The following is a 6746-nucleotide window of genomic DNA, read 5'->3' as shown; positions in this document are numbered from 1 at the left end:
TTTTTTTTTTTTTTGTTTGTTTTTATTTTAAATGGAAAGTCATACAAAGTCATTCTAGGTATGTTTTTCTGTGTCTCTTTCCAGTATTTGCTTAGCATAATTAGTGTTCACAGCTAATGCAATAGCTGTTCCTGATGACGAGCTGAAATAACCTGCATAACTTTATAGAATCATAGAATCATAGAATCTCAAGGTTGGAAAAGACCTATAAGATCATCTAGTCCAACCGTCTTCTCACTACCACTACTACCAAAAACTACTAAAGCATATCTCGCAGCCTCTCGTCCAGACACCTCGTGAACATTTCTAGGGACGGTGACTCCACGACCTCTCTGGACAGGCCATTCTAGTGCTTGATTACTCTCTGAGAGAAAAAGTTTTTCCTCGTGTCTAACCTAAACCTCCTCTGATACAACTTGCGGCCATTTCCCCCTTTCTGCAGCCCAGTCTTGTCAAAGTTTGGTTAAATCCACCTCTGAATGGCAGTCTCCACTGAGAGGTTGTTGTTGTCCTTCACTTCAATTTCTCCATCCTTTCTAATCTCCTTCTCTGACAAAGTTCCCCTTCACTCATGCCCAGACATGAGATAAGAAAGACATACTGAGAGAAGCAGAGAAATAGTCTTTTAAAACAGAATTCTTTAATGAGAAGATGTATATGATAAGAGAAATAAATAAGAAATAAATATTCTATTTCCTTCTTGCTTTCCCTAGATTCATTTAGAGAAAAAGAGCATACAAAAAGCAGACATACTTAAAGTCTTGTACTTTAAGTAGTAGACAGTATCATCTCAGTACTTCCTTCCAGAATGTTTGAAGGTCACAGACAAGTTAATGAGCAAGATAAGCCTAAAAAAGTCAGACTGAAAAAAATCTCACTAGAAACCATAGTCTCAGCATTTCAATACTGAGGACTAAGGTTTTACCCTTAAGCATTTAAATACAATGTAAAAAATATGTTATCTTAAAATATTGTAAATATTGAATAATGGTAACAGAGAACAAAGGAAATCTAAGAATAAAGCTTAAGTGGCATTTATGCAGACAGTAAAATGACAATCTACATTTTGCAATAGTAATTAACTGTAGCTAGTGATACCCTAAAGAGATACAATTAGTTTCTACTGAATTTTGTACTGTAAAATATGGTTTTAATGTCTTTACTCATGACTTTATGTTGAAAAGTAATAGTTTGTTTTTTTCAAAATTAATATCCATTTTTCAAATACTAAGTGACAATAATATCTGTAACAGGTTCTTAACCACATTTTAATACAACAGTGGTTTGGTTTTGTTTTTGTAAGAATATTGCATATTATTCATTCCAAGCAGCAGTCATGTTGGCAACAACTTCATCTCTTCCTGAAATGTGCCTCTGCCTCCAACTTTTCTTTCTTGGTTAACTAAGACAATGAATGTTGTTTTCCAGATCTTGTTTTCCATGTCCCATTTTCAGATATGTGGCTGTCCTGGCATTCTGCACAAGAGTTTGGGCACTCAAATGAGACAGGTGCATTTCACAGAATAAAGTTAGACATTTCACAGTCTAATTTTCAGAATCCTCATATCTCTTACTAGATAAAGATATTGATATTTACTAGTAAACACACTTATGAGTTATATTTATTAACAAGTTATATAAATAATGAATTTTAGTGACAATACCTAGCAAATTACTAGTACAACTTCTGTATAGTATGTATTTCTATGTATATAAATTTAATAACATTAATTGAAGCAAATGATGAAAGTTGCACATCAGAGCATATCAGAATTCTCTATTGATCACCACTTGATAGGCTTTCACCAAGGAATGTGCAACTGCTCATCGAGGAGACTTATAAAGGCTGAAATATATGGTTGGGAATGGACTACTAAAGGGAGGATCTATTTTTAAATGGTTTAGGCACAAAGAATTGCAATAGACATTGGTAATGGCATTAAATTTAGTTCTCTGATGTCGATAATTGTATTGAGCTACAAAACAGAAGCAACAAACAAGATCTATTTTCAATTGGAAAAAATACAATCTTTTCTAGATACATTTTAGTTTGTACCTTGTTTCACAGAAATCTAGTACAAAAATAAATGGGGGGAAAAAAAAAAAGAACAAGAAAAAATATTCCTGTTTCAGTTTTTAGTGCACCCCAAGAAAGCCAGAAAGCTGTATCCGGTTTGCTTTTTGTCTCTATCTTCTATTTCTCACAAGTTTTCTGTTCATCAGATTCACTCCTTGGCTTTGACATGCTGAGGCAAAGTAGAAAGTTAAAATCAGTTTCCTTTCCTGAGTAGAGATTCAACCTCAACTGAAAATTGTTAGATTATAGAATTTTGGTGGCAGTATACTCAAAGATTTTGTGTCTGGGAAGGATCACTCTAATCATCTCTTCTAATTTATTGTACAAACAAGTCCACTGGAATTTCACTTGGAATTTTCTCCACCAAGTTCATAGTTTTATCCTGAGACATACAACTTTTCAGTGAAAACTGTATTGTCTGTTATTTAAAACTTTGTGTTTCAGAGGATTCTGCACACCCAAGGGCAGATAGTTTTAATGATTAATAAACTGTATCTTAGAAGTCTTGGTATATTAAAAAATGTGTATCTTAGAAATGTTGGGTTTGTTGTTTTGCTTTTCTTTTTTATGTTAGATACTAATGGACTGTAGTCAGCTTGTCTTTTGAGAGTTAAATAAGTTGATTATATGTGTTCTTTTACTCCAAATCAGTTTTCTGTAACTCTTTTTTTTCTTTCAAATATTTCAGGGCTTTTTTGGGAATTCTTTTCTTATTTAGACCCTAGAATGGGGCAAACTACTTAAATAATGATTGCATTTGTGATGCAGTTACTTCTTTTCAGTCGTAAATAACCTTAGAGTTAATCAAATTATTAGTTTTATCATTAATTTCCATAGATTTATTGTCCAATTGTCTTTCTTGGTATCAGAATGTACCACTTACATTTCCATAGTACACTTTAGTAGATCTGACCTTCAATGTCTGACAAACCTACTAAAAGAAAAACGAAAGAGTATGGAAAATAAAATGCCAGTATTAACAGTAACATAAAATCACTACTGAAATAATAACAAAAATGTTTTCTGCAAACCTCAAAATATTTTTTTTTTATATATATATTGGGAAAGCACATAACTTTAATGCTTACACACTGCTCGTGCCTGTTTATACATATCTAAACATACATAGAAATAATTATAATCATTATGTATATGACCATGGATTCGTAATTACATCTTGTAACTAAGAAAGTTGCAATTCCATTGAATCTTGTACTATCATTTAGCATGAGTTACACTAATACATTTTGAAATATGCAGAGGCATATTCTGAAAGTTCAATGAATCATTCAATTTCCAGATGTACTTCCTCCGTAGATTAGTAATGCTATGCTGTCAAACTCTGAAAGGTTGTGTTAAAATTAAACATTCTTGCTCAAGTTTTAGCACAGGCTGGAAAGCTTATCTAATCTGATGCTAGTCTAGGAAAATAATTTGACTTGTCAAAGTTGGTACATACCAGGATCTTTACATAATTCAGAAAGGAAGAGCGTTAGAGAGATGAAAGAAAGATAAAGGAAAGAAGGAAGGAAGGAAAGAGAAGGAAGGAAGGAAGGAAGATAGATCTTGTAAGATTCGATTGTCAAATTTTAACTGTGGCAAAGAAAGAATACCTAAACCAAACATGAAACAATATATATACATATATTTAAACATTCATAATATACATCATTTATAGTTCTGATTTTAGCTTTAACTCTTATTTATATCTATAAATCTATTCAGACTGAAGAAGTCAATGGTAAAGATGATACATTTCAGAAAATTTTTTTAGAAACGATTCATCATTTGTTAGCCTGTTGAATAAGAAGCCTCTAAGAAGTTCTCTATGGGCATCTAAAATGCTTTTTGAAAGTTTAAAGGGATCTCTTCACAGTAGAGGCCTAAATTTGTCAATCTCATAGTTTCCCAATCAAGCTAGAAAGTTTTTAGTATTTTGTAGCTGAGAACTTACTCTATCAAATAGTGTGCTTTTTGTATCTGTTGTAATTTCCATGAAAATAAACCAGAGACATTACTTTCAGAGCAATCTTGATATGTGAAAATAGATTGCACTATAATCAAAGAACAGTACATGTGATACTAATATTTTAAATTTATATGATCATCTGAAATTACACTAAAATATTGTATATTGAAGTGTGATATGAATCAGTCTTTGCTACTGATCTATAATGTAACTCAAACTCATTGTATTAAACAGAGAATGATTCTGAATGAAGACAGAACTGCAGATCCTAGTATTCCATCTCTGGTGATCTTTGTAATCACGTGTTGTCTTTTTTATACACTGGAGATGTGTTGGCCAAAAAAGAAGAAAAACTTCAGGGGAAAAAAAAAGGATGCAGGAAAACATGTTGTCTTTTTTCCCCTTCCAGATGAATAGAAAGTGGAAGGTTCCAATATCACATTCTTTATCATCATTTTGTTTCTGTGTAACCTTCCTACTGCCTTTAGACTGGTGCATATTTAACAGTAGAGTATCTCTACATCCAAGTAGCTAAAAGGCCTTTTGGCACTGGAGATCCAAACTTCTTAAAGGAGAAGGCGGCCTTAAACTATGGACTCCTTTCTGAACCAGTGACATGGTCACTAAGAGCTGTTTAAGGTCACCACTTATACAGAGAGGGACTGAACTGGGCTCAGTAAAATAAGGCTAATCTCAACTTTCTGAATGAAGAGAGTTTGCAAGACTTTGTTTTACATTGATTGTATAGTCTTTGATCAAGGAAATTAAAACAGTGAAGTTGAAGATTACACTAACTCCCTAATAGAGTCCAACCTCAACTTTCCTGTAGGAAAGTACCAAATAGAATTATAATAAATGATGGTGCCCAGATTTTCCAGAATTTGAACAAAAAGGCTTCAGCTGTTACAATATTGAAACTAGACTTTTTCTATCTTGTTGCTAAGTATTTCAAGAATGAGGACCATTGAGCTCTGATGGAGTACACTGGAATCCAGAACAAAAGTGTAATAAACAGAAAAATATGCATTGGTTGATAACTGAATAAGTAAGAAAATAAGTAAATAAATAGAATTCTAGAAGTCTGCTAAAGGAGTCCCAAGGAAATCTTGAGTGCAAACAGGTTCTACATTATCTGACAAGGAAAACAACTTTAGTACATCACTATAGGGTCTGCAGGGAGTGGTAGGATAAGGAATAAGTTTTTAACTAAAGAACGTTAAGTTTACACTAGAAAGAAACTCTTCCCTCTGAGAGAAGCAAAGCAATGGAACAGGTTACCCAGTGAAGTTGTGGATGCCACGTTCCTGGAACTGTTCAAGACCACGTTGAATGTGGTTTTAGCCAACCTGATCTAGTGAAAGGTGTCCCTGTCCATGGCAGAGGGGATGGAACTAGATGGTCTTTTAAGGCTCCTTCCAACCCAAAGCATTCAATGATTCTGCAGTACATATGACATTTTGTAAGAAGCCTTGCTTATATATTGTATACTAAAAAAATATTTTCATATGGGATTCAAAAGGTGCTAGAATCTAACATGCATTTAGTAAATGTTCCTCTTACATACTTTCTCATGATATGTGTATTTCTAATGAATATGTTCCAATGTTTTTTCCTCACTGAGGTGATATCTATTCTGGCATTTCAGACATTTGTTTATTATGAATTCTTCCTATACCTCCATCAGTTACCTGAGTGCCTAAGGGATTCCAGGTATTAATTTGAAAGGATTTAAAAAAAAAAAAGATGAAGCAAGGCTGTCCGTTCCAGCTCACAGAAGCAAAGGATGATCTTGATATTAAGTTAATTACAAAAAACAAACAAACAAACAAACAAACAAACAAGTGTGCAGTAAGTACTGTTGGACTACTAAATCAATCTCCATCTAAAAGGAAAAGCAAGAATTTAATCACATGATTTCAAGCACTGACCATAAATTTCTGTTTGTCAGTGGTTGTGACTGATAATGTATTATACAAATGGTATTGTTATCTCAGTCTGTGTGTTTGCCTGAGTATTATCTTGCTCAAGGTCATTAGAACCTAGATATTGTTTCCATTAGATTTAAAAAAGTAAATAAATAAATAATAAAAAATAAAGTAAAAATAAAATAAATTAAAATAAACTCTTTTTAAGAAATTATCAAGCAGATGAGTTCTTTCAAATTCTAGCCTCAGGAGGAATATTTCACTACAAGACCTAACTAAATAAATACCTGTTAAGAGATCCCAGTTAATGCTTGAATTTTAATGTTCATTGATAGCGATCTCAAACTGTGCCCAGAGAATTGAGATGAAACTGATAAAAACAAACATGCAAGCAGCAACAACAAAAATAACAAAAACATACGCAAACAATCAACAAAGGATGAGGAAAGGAACATACTGAAATTCTCATGGCACAACGTGAGTTTATTAATTGTACCTTAAGAGCTCTGTATTGTATTTTAACCTTCATGTATTCAACTATCCCACCATATAAGAATATAAAATCTGAGCAAATTTATGACTCCGTCAGATTCTGGTACAAAAGTTATAATGAAGTAACATTCACTTCATTAGCAGCTATTATAGCACTACAATCTGCAAAGATAATGAAAAAAAAAATCTAACTCTTAATAGTTTATTTTAACAAGAGTATTTTGCACTTTGGTTAGGTTATTCCATTTTTTAATGCAAAAGCATATTCACTGTTTTCCTTTTT

Source organism: Meleagris gallopavo, chromosome 1 (genome assembly GCF_000146605.3).
Source record: "Meleagris gallopavo isolate NT-WF06-2002-E0010 breed Aviagen turkey brand Nicholas breeding stock chromosome 1, Turkey_5.1, whole genome shotgun sequence".
Taxonomy (NCBI): domain Eukaryota; kingdom Metazoa; phylum Chordata; class Aves; order Galliformes; family Phasianidae; genus Meleagris; species Meleagris gallopavo.
The sequence above is the reverse complement of the archived record's forward strand: the minus strand, read 5'-3'. Positions refer to the sequence as shown.